Source organism: Chrysemys picta, chromosome 3 (assembly GCF_011386835.1).
Source record: "Chrysemys picta bellii isolate R12L10 chromosome 3, ASM1138683v2, whole genome shotgun sequence".
NCBI lineage: Eukaryota > Metazoa > Chordata > Testudines > Emydidae > Chrysemys > Chrysemys picta.
Genome location: NC_088793.1, coordinates 13,645,901 through 13,668,310, shown reverse-complemented (window position 1 = coordinate 13,668,310; position 22,410 = coordinate 13,645,901).

Sequence of the window (22,410 nt, the reverse complement as noted above, 5' to 3'; positions counted from 1 at the left end):
TGCTCCAGATGGTTCCCTTTCAGCTGCTGACTGGAAACCACGCATCTGTCCTTAATTGGCACTGGCTGCCACACGGATGACCACACCTGGCTTTGGGAGAGGCTGCAGGATGTGGGTGTCAGAAGTAGGGATGGGCAAAATTGTTCTAGATAAAATAGCATTCAGTCCCTGCACAAAAAATAACAAAAACCTCTTCCTCCTCCCCTTCCATTGCCTAGAAACTCCATCTTGGCCTCTTTTCACAACCAACTGGAAACTGAAGCAAAACTTTGCTGAAGTTTGAGGAAGATTCACTTTCTCAATGGTGCCCACGCGCCCTGCACCCAAATCTCCATCCCTCAGGAGGCTATGGGGGATCAATCGTCCTCAATCATCAAACGTCCTCTCCTGTAGACCCTTCACAATGGAACCTACCTCTGAATAGCTCCACCCTTTCCCCTGGCTGGTGCTCTGTTCCTGAGGGCAGGCCCATCCATCTCTGACATCTTCCCCTCAGCATCTTGTGGAGATGCCCATCACCCTATTGACTTTCCAGAGGGTGGTTGGTGGCCCACTCCTCCTCTTCTCCCATCATCTTAGAGGTCTGGCCACCCCCCTCACAGATAGAAGATACCAATATCTTCTGAGGAAGAGATGCCCTCCCTCATCCTTTCGTAGCAGGACATGGTAATTCTTCTTTATGCACCAGGTCAGGTATGTCCTAATACTCGAACGAACTGATGATATTTAGCCCAGATTATTTCAAATTAAGTACAAAGAAGAAAATAGCATTGGGTCTGTGCTCTTTTTTGTCTCCTTATAAAGTGTTTAGTATCTGAAGGTTTATTGTTGTTGTTTTTCTCTCTGCTTATTTAGCTTAGAAATATCAAGAAAATCAAGTCTAGTCTTCCCTCTTTTGCTGCAGATATCTTTGTAGTTCTCAGGGGTATGTCTGTGGTGTTCACTAACCCTCAGCTGAAGAGGTGGAGTTCTTGAAACTTTAAACCACAGTTTTTCTACTAAGTGCTTAAAAAGCATTTGAATGAAACACCTAACTATAAAATAAACAACAAACAAATAGTTTTAAACTCTTCCTTAGTAGATATCCTGTCTAGATCTTACTGGTGTTCTCTCTCTCTCCCTTCCCCCCCCCCTTTCTACCCCTTGCATCCCTGGTCCTCTCCTCCATCCCCATATGTCTGTATCTATCTGGTCCCATTTTATGAGAATCTCTGTTTACCTGAAGATATTAGAATGGATAAGAGCCCACTGGCCCATATTACTGCACCAAGTAGTGTCACTGCAGACATAGAATCATAGAATAATAGGACTGGAAGGGACCTTGAGAGATCATCTAATCCAGTCCCCTGCACTTATGGCAGGACTAAATATTATCTAGACCATCCCTGACAGGTGCTTGTCTAACCTGCTGTTAAAAATTTCCAGTGATGGAGATTCCACAACCTCCCTAGGCAATTTATTTCAGTGCCTAAGCACCCTTACAGTTAGGAAGTTTTTCCTAATGTCCAACCTAAATCTCCGTTGCTGCAATTTAAGCCCATTGCTTCTTGTCCTATCCTCAGAGGTCAAGGAGAACAATTCTTCTCCCTCCTCCTTCTAACCACCTTTATGTACTTGAAAACTGTTATCATGTCCCCTCTCAGTCTTCTCTTTTCTGGACTAAACAAACCCAATTTTTTCTCTCTTCACTCATAGGTCACATTTTCTTGACCTTTAATCATTTGTATTGCTTTTCTCTGGACTTTATCCAATTTGTCCACATCTTTCCTGAAATGTGGTGCCTAGAACTGGACACAATACTCCAGCTGAGGCCTAATCAGAGTGGAAGAATTACTTCTTGTACCTTGCTTACAACATTCCTGCTAATACATCCGAGAACGATGTTTGTTTTTTTTGCAACAGTGTCACACTGTTGACTCATATTTAGCTTGTGATCCACTATGACTTCCCAGATCCCTTTCTGCAGTACTCCTTCATAGGCAGCCATTTCTCATTTTTTATGTGTGCAACTGATTTTTCCTTCCTAAGTGGAGTACTTTGCATTTGTCTTTACTGAATTTCATCCTATTTACTTCAGATAATTTCTCCAATTTGTCCAGATCATTTTGAATTATAATCCTATACTCCAAAGCACTTGCAACCCCTCCCAGCTTGGTATCATCTACAAACTTTATGTGTGTACTTTCTATGCCATTATCTAAATCATTGATACAGATATTGAACAGAACCAGACACAGAACTGATCTCTGCAGGACCCCACTCGTTATGCCCTTCCAGCATGACTGTGAACCACTGATAACTAGTTATGCACCCACCTTATAGTAGCTCCATCTAGGTTGCATTTCCCTAGTTTGTTTATGAGGTTATGCGAGACAGTATCAAAAGCTTTACTAAAGTCAAGATATGCCACATCTACCGCTTCCCCCCATCCACAAGGCTTGTTACCCTGTCAAAGAAAGCTGTCAGGTTTGGTTTGACATGATTTGTTCTTGACAAATCCATGCTGACTGTTCCTTATCACATTATCTTCTAGATGTTTGCAAATGGATTCTTAATTATTTGCTCCATTATCTTTCCGGTTACAGAAGTTAAGCTGACATAAGGAAAAATAAGCTGGGTCATGAGGAATATGAATTTGGTGGCTACTAGAACCCACTCTGTTTGGGAGAGGTTGGGATTTGGTAGGATTGCTTCCACAGCAACAACAGCAACACAAGAAACACCCACAATAGGTGCATAAGAAACTGCTGTGCAGGTGCTCTTCTCCATTGCAAGCTTGTGGAGGAAACCAGTCCAAACCGAGTGTGAACAATATGAACAGAGTTTGGTACTGGTAGGACATCACGAGATAGTAGTATGTTGTTACCATTACTGTCACCATATTCCATTTTGTACGAGGATACAGACTTGTGCTAAATTAGATCTATATGTTAGTATCAAAATTGCCAATTTGTTCCCCAAGGAACTGAAGAGGTCCATGATACTGTGAGACAGAAGGCCTTGGGGTAACCAATACCCTGCTATGAGGGACTATTGTGGGACTTTTGAACCAGAGGGCCTCTGGGTAATCTAGACGCTTCTTCGGGGGACATTTGACAAACCAAGTAACTTAGAGGGAAAATAAGAGAAGAAAGGAAGTCCCCGTCTAGAATTGGGAGCTATACCTGCTTTGTTTGCCAATCAGGATACTGTTTAAAGCTAACATAGTTACTGAGGATTTATGCTTGGGGAAATTGAGGCTTATTAAGGAAATGTGTATTATGTAACTTTCACTGCTTGTGTGTTTCTTACTCAAATAAATGATTGTGCATTAAGCATATTGCACCCAATTCTTCACTGGTGCCGGTAATTGTCTGCCCAGCTATGTTACCAGATTTACCTGTTACTTTGGGGTATGCTCATTTATTCAGGTTACTCTTCTGGGGGGGAAGGGAGGGTTTTGTAATTCTATCGATGTACTGCTTGCGTCACATGTGTCTTCATATGAAACTCTACTTCTCCCTTATGCAAGTCCCCTCCCAATGGAGCTATCCTGCAGGACCTAGGTTCCCTAGGGCTGGGTTCCTCCAGCCCCAGAGCTGGATGAACACACCCACACATACATTAACAGAGCAAATCTGAGCGGACCGGGTCAATCAGCACTTTCAAGCTGACCCCTTATATGTCCCTGGACTCAATGGGCTGAATCAAGCAGCCCTTTCAAACTGCCCCACCTTATATGCCTGTAGAGGAGTGGACTCACCCCTGCGGCACCTCCTGCTGGTCATTTCTGGGAATTAGCTCATTTCATCGTTGGAGCGCCCCCTGCAGGCCAGTGGTCCGCCTGTCCTTCAGCCCCCATGTCCCTCCCAGACCCCAGTGCCCTTTTATCTGGGGTGTTGCCCCCTGGCAGTACATCCCTCAGTACTAGGGTCTCCCCTCCATAGGGATCCCCCACCCACTATCCCTACCTTGCCTCAGAATAAGGCCACTGCCAGTCACCAACTAGTCCCCGCCCCCTGGGGCAGACTGCAGCATAGGCCACTCATCACAGGCAAGGTTAGGTTTGGACCTGCTGCCTTGGCCTACCCCTGGGCTGCCCTCTGCGACCCCCAGTACCCCTTAGCCTCCTACTAGGCCACAGCCTGGGGATTTCCAGGCTGGAGCTCCCCAGCCTTGCTTCACTCAGGTACCCTGTCTCAGCCTTGCTCCACTCAGATACCCTGTCTCTAGCTCACTACAGCCAGGCCCTTCTCCCTCCAAAGGCAGTGAGAGACTGCTGGGCCTCTGGCTCACAGCCTTTTTATATAGGGCCATCTGAGGCCTGATTGGGGTGTGGCCCACCTGCAGCTGCTTCCCAATCAGCCCAGCTTAGCAGCTTCCAGCCACAACCTTCCCCCAGGGCTGTTTAAGCCCTTCAGGGCAGGAGCGGGGTAACCATCCCGCTACAATGCCCCTGGGCTCAATGGACTGGGTCAAGCAGCACTTTCAAGCTGCCACCCTTATGTGTCCCAGATTCAGCACGTCCCTATCCCCACTCTCACATTACAATTGTACTGGTAGTAACCTACTTGATGAGCAAACCCCACAGTATTTTGGACGCTGCAGGGATCTTTAGCTTAGGTAAAATAAGTGTTGCTGTGGAGTAAATGGGGGAAGCTAAAAACACAAAAGAGTAAAGTTCAGCAAGAGAGAGAGAAGCAACCAGCTTAACCATAGAGGTTATTTATTGAATAATAGTGATAACTACACAAGGAGGGCTAAACCAACATAACATACATTATTAAAGGTTAATACCTAAGATAGAAAGGACAACAGAGACAGAGAAAGAAGGGAATCTCACCCACTCCATCAGGCTTGAACTGGTCGGGGTTCCCAGGTGATGGTGGTAGCTCAGGGTCCTGAATGCTGGAGACAGGCAGAGCCCCCAGCACGATCAGTCAGGAGAAGATGGAGTCCCAGTGGAACTGATGCAGAGTTTGGGTCTATGCATCTGAACACCTACTGGAGGGTGAGTAGGAATTTTTGTAGAGAAAATACAATGGTTCAAGGGAGAACACTAGATTTGTTTATGGTTAAACTGATGACTCAAGGGTTTTCTTTAGACTAGACAATAGGAGCTGATCACTCTTGGCTCTGGGTGGTGTTTTCTTCCAGGGAGCTCAGAATGCAACTAGGCTGTTTCAGTATTTTGGATATCAACCAAGGATTCATTACTAGAATTGGTCTGATAACTGCTGAGCTGGGTGTGGGTGCAGGCATAGGTTCATTATCATCAGGAGCAGAGATTCCCATGATGCAGTGCTTCCCTGCTTTTTCTGATCCTAGAGTTCAGTGTGGTTCTCTGTTCTCCATTCTTTATGTTAATCCCTGTCCCATCTTTCATGGAGATGAGGCTAGGGGAGTTGTCTCTCTTCTTCATTCTGTATGCTAATGGAGATGTCTTAATCTTGTCACCCTTGTCAGGAGGGGTCTAGGTGTGTCTGCCATCCGCCCTTCATTGCTCTCTGCAAGCCTTTTCTCTGACAGGTTTTGGTTTAAGCAGAGGCTGGTGAGGGAGAGGGGCATCTTTCATGAGTCAGACAGGCTGAATACTGCACCCTGGTTCCTCAAGCTGACTGGTAAGTCCCCCCCTTTGATCGGGTGCTTGTGCTGAGCGAGTATCCCCATCACATCCTTACTCCGTGATACCAGGTCTGATCTTCCATCCATTGCAGCTGCCGCATCAGTCGTTGTATCCAACAAACCAGCAGAACCAGACCAATTGCTAGTATAATTTGGAAACCAATGATCACCACAATGGGGTGAAGCATGATATTTAAAAGACCTGTTCCACTGTGGCTCCACCCAAGCAAAGTCTCCCACCAGGAGTGATGGCCTGTGTTTTTACCTTAATGGCAATGAGACCCATTCCCAGTGAAATGGGGGAAACCTCCTTGTAGAGCTCAGGATAGGTATTTAAATGTTGTATAGTCCATATAGGCACAGTAAACTTAATATTCCAACTATCAATGGTGGTTACATTACAGAAACAGCGATTAACGTAAGGCACCATGGGTTGGATCCAATCTCCATCAATAAATACAATATTACATCTTGTCCTTACACACACACACATTTTATCAGCATAGAAAATAACAGACCCCTCTTCCCGGATAACATTGAAGGAGCAGCGAGACTTATTCCCAGGTTACCCATTCATCCCAACCCTTATGGCTAGTTCCAATCAAGGGAGCACATGTAGGTGCTATGTGAGAGATATTCATGCCCTCTAAGTGGATTTGAACCTCCTTCAGAGAAGTCTGAGGTTGAAGAACCAAATGTTCTTGTTGATCCAATTTCAACACATGGGATCCTGAAATTGGGGCTCTTAAATGTCAGAGGAGAGCAAGGTTTGTGATCAGAGGGTTGAAAATTTAAAAAAAAAAAAAGTTGTTGGCCCAATTCTACTCTGTACCAACCGGGCTCATGAAATCCCTCCAAAATGGCAATATGCCCATAGAATTTAAACCAAATTGCTGGCATGATCTTGTCAAAATGTGTGCCCTTTAATGGAACTACCCAGTCTGGGACACCTTGCTGAATCAAGTCAGGTTCAGCTAAAGTCCAATTCAGCGGTTCCCAGTTTACGAGGAATCGTGTGATATTCTTGCCTGCTGCGTGATCAGAGACAGCTGCAGTTCCTCTCCCGGTAACGGAGGTGTCTGAGTTCCAATGACAATGATGACACATAGGGGCATTGTTGTTCCCCAAAAGAAGAGGACACCAGGGCTACCCGGCACCTGCCGCCACCCAGGAGGCTGCCCCTGGGTGTGTTTGATGGTGTACATACTCTCCAGTGGCAGTCTGTGTGCAGTTAGCAATGCTTTCCCGGGGCAACCCGAGGAGTTGCCAACAGCATAGAACTGGTAGCGACGCTGCAGGGCCAGGGGGTTGCTCCCATTCCCATAGAATCCATGCATGTGGCACAGAATTTTACTTCCTGGGCTCCAGCTGGCAAGCACTTCCAGTGGTGCAGAGGGATCACAAGTACAGCATAGAGCCTGGACAGCATCAGACTCCAGACACTTATGAACAGCAGGGTGCTGGTGCACCTGGGGGCGGATGCCATGGCTCATGTACGGGACCTGTGAGGGGGCAGAGAAGAGATAAAAACTTCCCACACTTCCCCCGTATATACTGGGAGAATCTGGGACCAATATTGGAAGGTGAACATGAAGCAGTGACCTATGTGAGGGTGGCCATAATAAGTCAAGGACTTTTCTGGACTTATCATAGAATATCAGGGTTGGAAGGGACCTCAAGAGGTCATCTAGTCCAACCCCCTGCTCAAAGCAGGACCAATTCCCAACTAAATCATCCCAGACAGGGCTTTGTCAAGCCGGGCCTTAAAAACCTCCAAGGAAGGAGACTCCACCACCTCCCTAGGTAACGCATTCCAGTGTTTCACCACCCTCCTAGTGAAATAGTTTTTCCTAATATCCAACCTGGACCTCCCCCACTGCAACTTGAGACCATTGCTCCTTGTTCTGTCATCTGCCACCACTGAGAACAGCCGAGCTCCATCCTCTTTGGAACCCCCCTTCAGGTAGTTGAAGGCTGCTATCAAATCCCCCCTCATTCTTCTCTTCTGGAGACTAAACAATCCCAGTTCCCTCAGCCTCTCCTCATAAGTCATGTGCTCCAGACCCCTAATCATTTTTGTTGCCCTCCGCTGGACTCTTTCCAATTTTTCCACATCCTTCTTGTAGTGTGGGGCCCAAAACTGGACACAGTATTCCAGATGAGGCCTCACCAATGTCGAATAAAGGGGAACGATCACGTTCCTCGATCTGCTGGCAATGCCCCTACTTATACAGCCCAAAATGCCGTTAGCCTTCTTGGCAACAAGAGCACACTGTTGACTCATATCCAGCTTCTCGTCCACTGTGACCCCTAGGTCCTTTTCTGCAGAACTGCTACCTAGCCATTCGGTCCCTAGTCTGTAGCAGTGCATGGGATTTTTCTGTCCGAAGTGCAGGACTCTGCACTTGTCCTTGTTGAACCTCATCAGGTTTTTTTTGGCCCAATCCTCTAATTTGTCTAAGTCCCTCTGTATCCGATCCCTACCCTCTAGTGTATCTACCACGCCTCCTAGTTTAGTGTCATCTGCAAACTTGCTGAGAGTGCAGTCCACACCATCCTCCAGATCATTAATAAAGATATTAAACAAAACCAGCCCCAGGACTGAGCCTTGGGGCACTCCGCTTGAAACCGGCTGCCAACTAGACATGGAGCCATTGATCACTACCCGTTGAGCCCGACGATCTAGCCAGCTTTCTATCCACCTTACAGTCCATTCATCCAGCCCATACTTCTTTAACTTGGCGGCAAGAATACTGTGGGAGACCGTATCAAAAGCTTTGCTAAAGTCAAGGAATAACACATCCACTGCTTTCCCCTCATCCACAGAGCCAGTTATCTCATCATAGAAGGCAATTAGGTTAGTCAGGCACGACTTCCCCTTCGTGAATCCATGCTGACTGTTCCTGATCACTTTCCTCTCCTCTAAATGTTTCATAATTGATTCCTTGAGGACCTGCTCCATGATTTTTCCAGGGACTGAGGAGAGGCTGACTGGCCTGTAGTTCCCCGGATCCTCCTTCTTCCCTTTTTTAAAGATGGGCACTACATTAGCCTTTTTCCAGTCATCTGGGACCTCCCCTGATCGCCATGAGTTTTCAAAAATAATGGCTAATGGCTCTGCAATCTCACCCGCCAACTCCTTTAGCACCCTCGGATGCAGTGCATCCGGCCCCATGGACTTGTGCACGTCCAGTTTTTCTAAATAGTCCCGAACCACTTCTTTCTCCACAGAGGGCTGGTCACCTTCTCCCCATACTGTACTTCCCAGTGCAGCAATCTGGGAGCTGACCTTGTTCGTGAAGACAGAGGCAAAAAAATCATTTATCGGGGGTAGCCGTGTTAGTCTGTATCTACAAAAACAACAAGGAGTCTGGTGGCACCTTAAAGACTAACAGATTTATTTGGGCATAAGCTTTCGTGAGTAAAAACCTCACTTCTTCGGATGCATCCGAAGAAGTGAGGTTTTTACTCACGAAAGCTTATGCCCAAATAAATCTGTTAGTCTTTAAGGTGCCACCAGACTCCTTGTTGTTTTAAAAAAATCATTGAGTACATTAGCTTTTTCCACATCCTCGGTCACTAGGTTGTCTCCCTCATTCAGTAAGGGGCCCACACTTTCCTTGATTTTCTTCTTGTTGCTAACATACCTGAAGAAACCCTTCTTGTTACTCTTAACATCTCTTGCTAACTGCAACTCCAAGTGTGATTTGGCCTTCCTGATTTCACTCCTGCATGCCTGAGCAATATTTTTATACTCCTCCCTGGTCATTTATCCAATCTTCCACTTCTTGTAAGCTTCTTTTTTGTGTTTAAGATCAGCAAGGATTTCACTGTTTAGCCAAGCTGGTCGCCTGCCATATTTACTATTCTTTCTACACATCGGGATGGTTTGTTCCTGCAACCGCAATAAGGATTCTTTAAAATACAGCCAGCTCTCCTGGACCCCTTTGCCCTTCATGTTATTCTCCCAGGGGATCCTGCCCATCTGTTCCCTGAGGGAGTCAAAGTCTGCTTTTCTGAAGTCCAGGGTCCGTATCCTGCTGCTCTCCTTTCTTCCTTGTGTCAGGATCCTGAACTCGACCATCTCATGGTCATTGCCTCCCAGGTTCCCATCCACTTTTGCTTCCCCTACTAATTCTTCCCTGTTTGTGAGCAGCAGGTCAAGAAAAACTCTGCCCCTAGTTGGTTCCTCCAGCACTTGCACCAGGAAATTGTCCCCTACACTTTCCAAAAACTTCCTGGATGGTCTGTGCACCGCTGTAATGCTCTCCCAGCAGATATCAGGGTGATTAAAGTCTCCCATGAGAACCAGGGCCTGCGATCTAGCAACTTCTGCTAGTTGCCAGAAAAAAGCCTCGTCCACCTCATCCCCCTGGTCTGGTGGTCTATAGCAGACTCCAACCACGACATCATGCTTGTTGCTCACACTTCTCAACTTTATCCAGAGACTCTCAGGTTTTTCTGCAGTTTCATACCAGAGCTCTGAGCAGTCATACTCCTCTCTTACTTACAACACAACTCCCCCACCTTTTCTGCCCTGCCTGTCCTTCCTGAACAGTTTATATCCATCCATGACAGTACTCCAGTCATGTGAGTTATCTTTCCCTGTCTTAACATCAGGCTAGACACTGACCAGCCCACTCGATGCCTATTTTCCAACATCTCAAAGCCATTCCTTCATGCTGGCCAAGAAGGGTGGCCGACAGGATGGAGAAGACAGTCTTGAGGATCAGGTGGTTTATCCTTCCATTTCTTGGGCTGTGAAGAATGAAACCATTTTCGCCAGGGTTTTCCATTTTTCCCATTCAGGATTTCTACCTAACAAACACTGGGGCTGGCCTGATTCACAATAGAGCAGCGGCCATCCCAGGTGCATGTAAAGAGCTGCTAGGCAGTGACAGAGGCAGTGTCGGTTTTAGTAGGGATGGCTTCCACCCTGGATCTTTCTAAAACAAAGTCAGTGGATTTATACACAGTTGAGAAACTTTGGCAGCTAGAAACTGAACCAAATTTCTCAGCACCTAAATTGTTGCTTGCTACAGGCAATGATTCATTGTGAGCTAACTCAATCAACTCACTTCCACACCCTTCAGTTGCAGCAAACTGCTTGCAAAAGCTAGCACGAGGTTTTATTCCTTCGGGAGCACTTTTAGGCAACAATTCATTTTCCCCAGAAATTTTGTCCTTCCCCTTTTCAGCTAGGGGTTGCTCTACAGAAACATCTTCCTGAGCATCTTTCTGGGTTTCAGTTGAATCCAGAATGACTTCCGAGACAACTGACATATCCTCAATCAGCATACGCTGAGAGGCACATTCTGTCAGCTCCTCAGACAGAAGATTGGAGACAAACTCTCCCCCAACAGATAAACTGTCATTCTTAACAGTCACAAAGTTTGGAATTTCTTCCCCTTTGTTCCCAGACAAGCTTTGGAAATTGGGGTAGCTCCCTCCATGGGCGAGTCATTACCCTCAGCAGACACAGGCTTAGGAACACTTCCTTCCTGGGTTTTAGTTGAGTCCAGAACCACATCTGGCACAATTGACAAATCCTCAGTCAGCATAAACTGAGAGATACTTTCTGCCTGCTCCACAGACAGAACACGAGACATTTTCTCCCCCAGCAGTTAAACTTAGGGTGACCAGATCGCAAGAGTGAAATATCAGGACACATTGGGTGAGCGGGGTGGGGGGAGGGAAGAGGACGACAATGACAGACAGGTGCACAGAGCCGTGAGAGGGGGCCCTAGGAAGCTGCGAGAGGGGTTGTACGGCCCCTGCTGCAGCCCGCACCACAAGCCACAGGGCAAGGACACCTATTGAATTCAATGAGAATTTTGCATGTGAATTGATGTACCTAGTTCTGATATTATAAAGCCAGAAGGGATCCGGTGATCACTTGGTCTCACCGCCTGTATAGCACAGACATAGAACTTTCCCAAAATAATTCCTAGAGGATAGCTTTTAGAAAAACACCATGACCCTTAGTATATTGTTAATCGTTAATTACTCTTACCATTGAAAAGGTATGCCTTATATCCAGTCTGAATTTGTCTAGCTGCAACTTCCAACCATTGGATCATGCTCTACCTTTCTCTGCTAGACTGAAGTTCCCATTATTAACTATTTGTTCCCCATGTAGATACTTACAGTCTATAACCAAGTCACTTCTTAACCTTCTTTTTGTTAAGCTAAATATAGTGATCGACTCAAGGACCTCAATCTAAGGCATGTTTTATAATCCTTTAATCAGTCTTGTGACTCTTCTCTGAACACTCTCCAATTTATCAATATCCTTCTTAAATTGTACACAACAGAACTGGACACAGTATTCCAGCAGTGGTTGCACCAATGCCAAATACAGAGATAAAATAACCTCTCTACTCCTGCTTGAGATTCCCCTATTTAGGCATCTGGTCACCCTATTTCTGTAGGCATTTCCCCAGGTTTTTTTGTAAAAATCAAAACTGAACTGCCCCAGAAATTCTGGCATGTGGAATCATCGTGAAACTCACATGGTTCCAACCCTGCTGATGAACCTTTAGATCCACTGCACAGACTTCTGCCACTTGAGCTAATGGAGTAAGTGATGGCAGAGGCAGTAGGTTGTCATCCTATATGTGATAGATCAGCTCTATGGGGGATGAGACACTTTTTTTGCCACTGGGTTTCACAGATATCTGCTGACAGAAGAGGAACTGTGAAACTTAGGAATCCTGGGTCTATTCCAGGCTCCTGAACGGAGTGGTCTCTAGTAGTCAAAGACCCTTCTTCCCCATCCCCTCCAGTCTATGTTTATCCTATTGCTGTCTAACCCACCCCAGCTCCTCATCTGATTTCAACTGCCCCCCACTACCGCTCTGGATTCCTGGTCCCAGTTTCCTGGTCCTGTCTCACTCTCCTCTCTCCCCGTCCCCATTCGTCACATGGGATGTTCGTTCCAAACTGGCAAAATTATAAGGCTTCCCAACATTTCAACACTTCCCATTCTAAATTTTCAATTGCTTAACTATAGGCTAGCTCCGCCTACAACAAAGCATATTCAGAACCTCTGATTAAAGGGATTATAAGTGTAGCAACCTCCATCATAGCTAGTCACCAAAGATTGAACCTGAGCCATCCAGACTTAAAAGCATGAGCTTCTACTACTTGAGTTCAAGATATAACTCCCTTAGCTGGTAGCTATACAGTTATCCTCTAAAAATCCACCAGAGGAGGGCACAAAACGCATGTTGGACAGTGAATTACAAAAGTGCCAAATATTATTATTAGACCTGCAATACTTTTCACGATGAACATCAGCGCGGGATAAACTGGGAATTTAAGAATATTTGGAAAACAATTTTAGAATAACATTCAGTGCTGTGGTATAAAAGAAAGAAAAACCTGTTAAAACTCATAACTTAGTAGTATTCAGTGTTTGAAAAAAAACAAATTCTAGGAGCTATGGGATACAAGTTAAGAATGTTGAAACAGGAAGATGTTATGCTTAGTTACCACTTGGGCAAGGCGGCGTGCTATGTAATACTTGCAAGATTTCACTGTAATGTTTTACAATATATAGCAGCGCAATGCTGATTCCATTGATATTGTTGAGCAATTCATGCTGATTTTATTTCAGCCCACATCTTAATAGTTTTGAATACTGTAGATCACAATTTTCAGCTCAGTTGGTCTGAACATGCAGAGCTTTAAAACTGCTATGCTCTAAACTGTATATTAACTACAATTTTATAAACCTGCATGTCAGAGAACTGTGTGCCGCTACTACTAGACGGTGGCACAAGGCAATTCAGTGTGAATCACAGAAATGTAGGACTGGAAGGGACATCAACAGGTCATCTAGTCAAACCCCTGCACTGAGGCAGGACTGAGTAATAACAACTAGACCATCCTTGACAGGTGTTTGTCTAACCTCTTAAAAAACTCCAATGACTGCTATTCCATAACCTCTCTAGGTAATTTGTCCAGTGCTTAACAACTTTTACAGTTAGGAAGTTTTTCTTAATGTCTAACCTAAGTCTCCCTTGCTACAATTTAAGCCCATTGCTTCTTTTTCCTGCATGTCCTGAGTGGGACAGGGGTGGGTCCAGGCAGTGGGATTGGGAGGAGGGAGGTCGAGGATGTCAGTGGGTGTGTGGGGATGGACCAGGGGAAGCAGGGTAGAGGAACTGAGGGGGGCAGGACTGGGACTGGTGGAGTCAGGGGAGCTGAGGGGGATGGGACAGGACTGGGATGGGGGGAGTAGGGTAGGGGCTGAGGGGAGCATGAATGGGACAGGGTAGAGAGCTGTGTAGAGTGGGGAGAGGTGGGTGAGACAATGGGGCTGGGCTGGGGAGAGGGACAGTGTCTGGAGGGGATGAGACAGAGGGGAGCAGGACTGGAATGGGGGGAAGTTGAGGGGGTGGGACAGCAGGGGGAGCAATGCGGGTGGGATGATGGGAGAGGCTGAAGAAGAGATTTGGGGTAGGGCAGGGACTGAGGGCGGTGGGTTCGGGGTGGGAGGTACAGGGGGGACTGCGGGGGAGGCTGAAGGAACAGGGTCAGGGTGGGGGCTGAGGGCAGTGGGTCGGGTCTACACTGGCACCTCTCAGCATTGCTGTGCCGGGCGGCAGACCTGCGCCAGCGCTACCCTGGCGATGGAAGAGTCCTCAGTGGAAATGCAGACTTCATGACACAGACCCTCCTCGTCACTTCAAACCTGATGCTGCTCTGGTCAGTCGCTAGCCTCTTGTCACTTTCAAACCCATGCAGGGTATCTGGCTCTTTTTCAGTTCTCAGGTTAAGAAAAGCCTCTGCATTTTGTGAGGGCTTCAGCATTCACATTCCTACCTGACAAATTGTCTGCCTGACACATTGCTCCCAGGGCATTCATCTTTATTCATTATCGGCAGGTCCATCAGATTAATGAGCAACACAGGGGGAAGCAACACAATGGTGTCAAGGATTTTTAATTTTTCAAACCACTTTGGCCTCAACAGGGATAACAGCAAATCTGGACAGAGCAGATGGGTGTCAGGATGGGTTTGGGTATTTATTTATTTACTTATTTATTTAAGTGAAAATGTTTGGGTCTGAGCAAAGTCTGCAAACTTCCCTTTGGAAACCTCTGCTGATCTTTTGCCCCAGGGGCTAATGACAGCCTGGAATCCGGGACAGATTTCCACATCCATTCAGGGTGAGATGATCAGGGGGAGGGGAGGAGAGGGGAGGGACTGTGGGGGAGGCTGTTGGAACAGGGGCAGGTACTGAGGGCAGTGGATTGAGGGTAGGAGGCACGGGGGGGACACTGCGGGGGAGGCTGCGGGAACAGGGTCAGGGTGGGGGCTGAGGGCAGTGAGTCGGATGAGATAATCGGGGGGAGGGGAGGGACTTTGGGGGAGGCAGAGGGAACACGGGCGGGGGCCTGAGGGCAGTGGATTGAGGGTGGGAAGCACAGGGGGGACTGCGGGAGAGACTGAGGGAACAGGGTCAGGGTGGGGGTTGAAGGAAGTGGGTCTGAGGGGAGCCCCCCCAGAGGGACCTGCCAGGGGGCCAGGTGAGCCCAGAAGTGCTTACCTGGAGCGGCTCCCAGGCAGGGCCGGCTCTAGGTTTTTTGCCGCCCCAAGCAAAAAAATTTTTGGCTGCCCCCCGTCCCAGCCCTGGGCTCCTTGCCGCACCCCCCTGCCGCCCCAGCCCTGGGCTCTCCCCCCTACACACACACTCTGCCGCCCCAGCTCTGGGCTCCCCCCTATCCCCACACCATTGCCCCCCACACACACTTCCTGCTGCCCCAGCCCTGGGCTCTCCCCCCCCCCGCTCCTGCACCCTCCTTCCTCCGCAGCCCTGGGTCACTGGTAACTCGCTCCCAGGGCAGGTCATTCAGCAGGAATTTTAGATGTGCACAGAACACAGACAGGATTGGTTCCCATATGGTTACAGAACTGCAGTGAAGTGGAACAATTTTCAGCTTTTGTGATTGGAGGATATCTGGATGCATATTATAAGACTGTCCTATATAAATGAGGAAAAGTTGAGGTGCCTTTGTTATTCTTTTGTTCCATTCTTTCTTTCTATGGGGAATTTGCCAATGCAATATCACTGTCTTCCTTTTAAACAAACAAACAAACAAACAAAAGGCAATGGCTGTTGAAAATAGCAATTCCAGTCCTAATAACCCCTGGGAAGCATTTCTTGCTCAATTTTATCCTACTTTTTCTACAGCAAGTTACAGTGGATCAGTATATTTGATTTGGGAGAAATGAAGTAACAGCTGCCCAAACTGAGCTTGAGCTCTCCTGAATTTTGAGGTGTTCAAATCTGGAAGGCAGGTGCTGGGGGGGGGGGGGGCTGTGGCGCCGTAGGGGAGCACGGCAGCATGTATGCAGCAGCGTGTCTGGCGCTGCGCGAAGCCAGACATGCTGGTCTGAGTGGCACGGTAAGGGGGTTGGGGGGGTAGAGAAGGGGTAGGGAGTTCCGAGGGGGGCAGTCAAGGGACAGGGAGCAGGGGGGTTTGGATGGGGTGGAGGTTCGGGGGGGGCAGTCAGGGGCAGGGAGAAGGGGGGTTAGATGGGTCAGGGGTTTGGGGGGGCAGTCAGGGGGACAGGCAGCAGTTGGATAGGCATGGGAGTCCCAGGGGTTTGTCAGGGGACAGGTAGGGGGTGGGGTCCTAGAGGGGAAGTTGGGGGGGGTTCTCAGGAGAGGGCAGTTGGGGACAAGGAGAAGGGAGGCTTAGATAGGGGCTAGGGTCCTGGGAGGTGGCAATCAGGGGACAAGGACCAGTGGGGCTTAGATTAGGGGGTGGGGTCCTGGGGGGCAGTTGGGGCAAGGGTCGGATGGGTTGGGATTTCTGTGGTGGGCAGTTGGAGGGAGTGGATGGTGGCAGGGTGGGGCAAACCATGGGAGACAGTTTCTCCCTCATACCCATTGAGCTGAACCTGTTTAGTGGTGGGTCTCCCTTCGGAGATCCTGTCCGCTAGCAATTGGGCTAACATCCCTGGGTTCCCCACTGTAGCCCTCACAGTGGGTCTCCTGCATACGTCGCACTGATGTCTTGCGATCAGCTGGGGAGGCCCGTGGGGAACCAGGCACCCCTACTGATCGTCAGACTCCCAAAGCCTCCACTCAGAAGAGGGGGCAGGGATTTGGCTTTGACAGGGAGTGGGCGTGGGGGATGGACTCCGTACCGGGGCAGGGGGTTGTGGGGGAGCTCCCTGCATTAACTCCATTTTCCATATGACCTGAGACAAAGCATTAATCAGGATGCTGAGGGGCTGGCGATCTCTTCTGTCTGGGGTAATAAATCAGCGAGAGCTGCCAGCATTTTCTTTCGAATTAGGTAAGCTTCTGGAGCCTCTCCTGGTTTCTGCTCTTCCATTATATACAGTTTCTTAAGGGAAGATGCAGGCACTAATATTTTAAGAGCACTTATCATCCATTCCCGGGGTCCAGTGTCAGTCCGCTCCCAAGAACCTATGCCTATGTCTAGAGCATCTATTTCCCCATGTTAGGTATCCTCACACCTTCTTGTCAATCTGTCTGCCATCTTGATTATCACTACAAACGTTTTTTTTTCCTGCTGATAATACCTTTTTTCTCCTGCTGATAATACCTCATCTTAATCAATCAAATATATATCTCCTTACTATATGTTCCATTCTATGCATCTGATGAAGTGGGCTGTAGCCCATGAAAGCTTATTCATAGATTCATAGATTCATAGATTATAGGACTGGAAGGGACCTCGAGAGGTCATCGAGTCCAGTCCCCTGCCCGCATGGCAGGACCAAATACTGTCTAGACCATCCCTGATAGACATTTATCTAACCTACTCTTAAATATCTCCAGAGACGGAGATTCCACAACCTCCCTAGGCAATTTGTTCCAGTGTTTAACCACCCTGACAGTTAGGAACTTTTTCCTAATGTCCAACCTAGACCTCCCTTGCTGCAGTTTAAACCCATTGTTTCTGGTTCTATCCTTAGAGGCTAAGGTGAACAAGTTCTCTCCCTCCTCCTTATGACACCCTTTTAGATACCTGAAAACTGCTATCATGTCCCCTCTCAGTCTTCTCTTTTCCAAACTAAACAAACCCAGTTCTTTCTGCCTTCCTTCATAGGTCATGTTCTCAAGACCTTTAATCATTCTTGTTGCTCTTCTTTGGGCCCTTTCCAATTTCTCCACATCTTTTTTAAAATGCGGCGCCCAGAACTGGACACAATACTCCAGCTGAGGCCTAACCAGAGCAGAGTAGAGCGGAAGAATGACTTCTCTTGTCTTGCTCACAACACACCTGTTAATGCATCCCAGAATCATGTTTGCTTTTTTTGCAACAGCATCACACTGTTGACTCATATTTAGCTTGTGGTCCACTATAACCCCTAGATCCCTTTCTGCCGTACTCCTTCCTAGACAGTCTTTTCCCATTCTGTATGTGTGAAATTGATTTTTCCTTCCTAAGTGGAGCACTTTGCATTTGTCTTTGTTAAACTTCATCCTGTTTAACTCAGACCATTTCTCCAATTTGTCCAGATCATTTTGAATTATGACCCTGTCCTCCAAAGTAGTTGCAATCCCTCCCAGTTTGGTATCATCCGCAAACTTAATAAGCGTACTTTCTATGCCAATATCTAAGTCGTTGATGAAGATATTGAACAGAGCCGGTCCCAAAACAGACCCCTGCGGTACCCCACTCGTTACGCCTTTCCAGCAGGATTGGGAACCATTAATAACAACTCTCTGAGTACGGTTATCCAGCCAGTTATGCACCCACCTTATAGTAGCCCCATCTAATTTGTATTTGCCTAGTTTATCGATAAGAATATCATGCGAGACCGTATCAAATGCCTTACTAAAGTCTAGGTATACCACATCCACCGCTTCACCCTTATCCACAAGGCTCGTTATCCTATCAAAGAAAGCTATCAGATTGGTTTGACATGATTTGTTCTTCACAAATCCATGCTGGCTGTTCCCTATCACCTTACCACCTTCCAAGTGTTTGCAGATGATTTCCTTAATTACTTGCTCCATTATCTTCCCTGGCACAGAAGTTAAACTAACTGGTCTGTAGTTACCTGGGTTGTTTTTATTTCCCTTTTTATAGATGGGCACTATATTTGCCCTTTTCCAGTCTTCTGGAATCTCTCCCGTCTCCCATGACTTTCCAAAGATAATAGCTAGAGGCTCAGATACCTCCTCTATTAGCTCCTTGAGTATTCTCGGATGCATTTCATCAGGCCCGGGTGACTTGCAGGCATCTAACTTTTCTAAGTGATTTTTAACTTGTTCTTTTTTTATTTTATCCGCTAAACCTACCCCCTTCCCATTAGTATTCACTATGTTAGGCATTCCTTCAGACTTCTCGGTGAAGACCGAGCTTATGCTCAAATAAATTTGTTAGTCTCGAAGGTGCCACAAGTACTCCTGTTCTTATTACAAGGAGAGGCGCATAACTGAGCCAATTGGGATAAGTCCATGCCATCAGCAGAGGGGTACATTTGCCAAGCACAGGCCAACCATGCAACGGCTGTGTCACGGTTCAGTGTCCCCAGTCTCTCAGCAATAGCCTTGCAAGCAGCTCGGTTGTGGGAAGATTGGCTCCTGCAACTATGTGTTTAACCTCCCTTGTGGAAACAGGGGCAACATGATGCATGTGTGGCCAATCGGGGTTAAATGGGTTTTGGGGGACAGCATCCGGGGGTATCTTTATTTTCCCAGGGGGCTCCAAATCACACTCCTCTCTTAACCTTACCGCTGTTCCCACCCCCTTATGGGCACTAAGTTGGGCACGCAATTTACTAATCTTTGCTTCACCCTCCTGGTGGTCTGCTCCTGCCTTTGCTGCCCTGTTCTCATCTGCCAAGAAGCGAGTTGCTGCTCTTGCTTCTTCTAACAGAACTTTTGTGTGTGTTCACCCTTTTCTTTACCGTTCTGCATTCCTGCTTGCCTTGTCTCTCTCCTCTTGTATATCGCTAAGTACAGTCACCATTCTGAGCTTTTCCACTATCAATTCACACCCGTCTGTCTCACATTTGTTCAAATGCTGTTGTAACTGCTTTTTCTCCAGCTCTAATTCCTGCCCTCTCTTTACCATTTCAACCATGTCCAGACATGCATAAAATAATGCCCATGCAGCAGCTGCATCCTTTGCACTACTATGTGGCTTAAAGGTTGTGCAATACTGTTCAAAGCTCAGACTAGCTTCAGTCAGGGGATTCTCACCCTTAAAACACCCCCTTTCCCAGGGTCATTTCCCCTTCTTCATTACCCATCTCTCTAACCTGTTGGTTTTCTCCTGTCTCAAGCGAGCAGCAAGAAGGTCTTTTTCAGTCATCTCTATTTCCTTATTTCACTAATGATCCCCACCAACAGCTCTTTCTAAAACCTTTATTTTTAAGGCACTACTCTTAACTCTTTATATCACAGTTCTATAGGTATTCTAAGCATGATTCCTAACAGAAGGTTACCAAAGAGTCTATGAGAGAGAGACCTTGCTAAAGAAGCTTGGGCTGAAAAAGGAAAAGAAAGAAAGCTTACTCAGGTCTGTGCCTCCGTTTACCTACTCCACAGCAACTACTCAACAATTACTACATGATTAGGGTCACATGCTGCCTGTGTATCTCCACCAATTTGTTATCAGATTTGCCCGTTACTTTAGGGTATGCTCATTTATTTGGGTAACTCTTCGGGGGGGGGGGGGGGTGAGGTCTGTAATTCTATCAATGTACTGCTTGTATCACAGGTGTTTTCATATAGAGCTCTACTTCTCCCTTATGCAACTCACCTTCCAATGGAGCTATCCTGCAGGACCTAGGTTCCCCAGGGCTGGGTTACTCCAGCCCCAGAGCCAGATGAACATACACACACCCACACATACACAGCACTTTCAAGCTGACCCCTTATATGTCCCTGGACTCAATGGGCTGGATCAAGCAGCACTTTCAAGCTGTCACCCTTATGTGTCCCAGATTCAGCACGTCCCTATCTCCACTCTCACATCACAATTGTACTGGTAGTAACTACTTGATGAGCAAACCGCACAGTACTTTGGGCGCTGCAGGGATCTTTAACTTAGGTAAAAGAAGCGTTGCTGTAGAGTAAATGGGGGAAGCTAAAAACACAAAAGAGTAAAGTTCAGCAAGAGAGAGAGAAGCAACCAACTTAACCATAGAAGTTATTTATTGAATAATAGTGATAACTACACAAGGAGGGCTAAACCAACATAACATACATTATTAAAGGTTAATACCTAAGGTAGAAAGGACAACAGAGAGAGAGAGAAAGAGAAAGAGGGGGGATCTCACCCACTCCATGAGGCTTGAACTGGTCAGGGTTCCCAGGTGATGGTGGTAGCTCAGGGTCCTGAGTGCTGGAGACAGGCAGAGCCCGCAGCACGATCAGTCAGGAGAAGATGGAATCCCAGTGGAACTGAGGCAGAGTTTGGGTCTATGCATCAGAACCCTGACTGGAGGGTGAGTAGGGATTTTTGTAGAGAAAATACAATGGTTCAAGGGAGAACACTAAATTTGTTTATGGGTAAACTGATGACTCAAGGGTTTTCTTTAGGCTAGACAATAGGAGCTCATTGCTCTTGGCTATAAGTGGTGTTTCCTTCCAGGGAGTTCACAATGCAACTAGGCTGCTTCAGTATTTTGGATATCAATCAAGGATTCATTACTAGAATTGGTCTGATAACTGCTGAGCTGGGTGTGGGCAGGCGTACGTTCATTAACATCTGGAGCAGAGATTCCCATGGGATCCTGCCCATCCCCAGGAAACAGATGGGCAGGATCCCCTGGGAGAATAACATGAAGGGCAAAGGGGTCCAGGAGAGCTGGCTGTATTTTAAAGAATCCTTATTGAGGTTGCAGGAACAAACCATCCCGATGTGTAGAAAGAATAGTAAATATGGCAGGCGACCAGCTTGGCTAAACAGTGAAATCCTTGCTGATCTTAAACGCAAAAAAGAGGCTTATAAGAAATGGAAGATTGGACAAATGACCAGGGAGGAGTATAAAAATATTGCTCAGGCGTGCAGGAGTGAAATCAGGAAGGCCAAATCACACTTGGAGTTGCAGTTAGCAAGAGATGTTAAGAGTAACAAGAAGGGTTTCTTCAGGTATGTTAGCAACAAGAAGAAAATCAAGGAAAGTGTGGGCCCCTTACTGAATGAGGGAGGCAACCTAGTGACCGAGGATGTGGAAAAAGCTAATGTACTCAATGATTTTTTTGCCTCTGTCTTCACGCACAAGGTCAGCTCCCAGATTGCTGCACTGGGCAGTACAGCATGGGGAGAAGGTGACCAGCCCTCTGTGGAGAAAGAAGTGGTTCGGGACTATTTAGAAAAACTGGACGTGCACAAGTCCATGGGGCCGGATGCGCTGCATCCGAGGGTGCTAAAGGAGTTGGCGGGTGAGATTGCAGAGCCATTAGCCATTATTTTTGAAAACTCATGGCGATCGGGGGAGGTCCCAGATGACTGGAAAAAGGCTAATGTAGTGCCCATCTTTAAAAAAGGGAAGAAGGAGGATCCGGGGAACTACAGGCCAGTCAGCCTCACCTCAGTCCCTGGAAAAATTATGGAGCAGGTCCTCAAGGAATCAATTATGAAACATTTAGAGGAAAGGAAAGTGATCAGGAACAGTCAGCATGGATTCACGAAGGGGAAGTCGTGCCTGACTAACCTAATTGCCTTCTATGATGAGATAACTGGCTCTGTGGATGAGGGGAAAGCAGTGGATGTGTTATTTCTTGACTTTAGCAAAGCTTTTGATACGGTCTCCCACAGTATTCTTGCCACCAAGTTAAAGAAGTATGGGCTGGATGAAT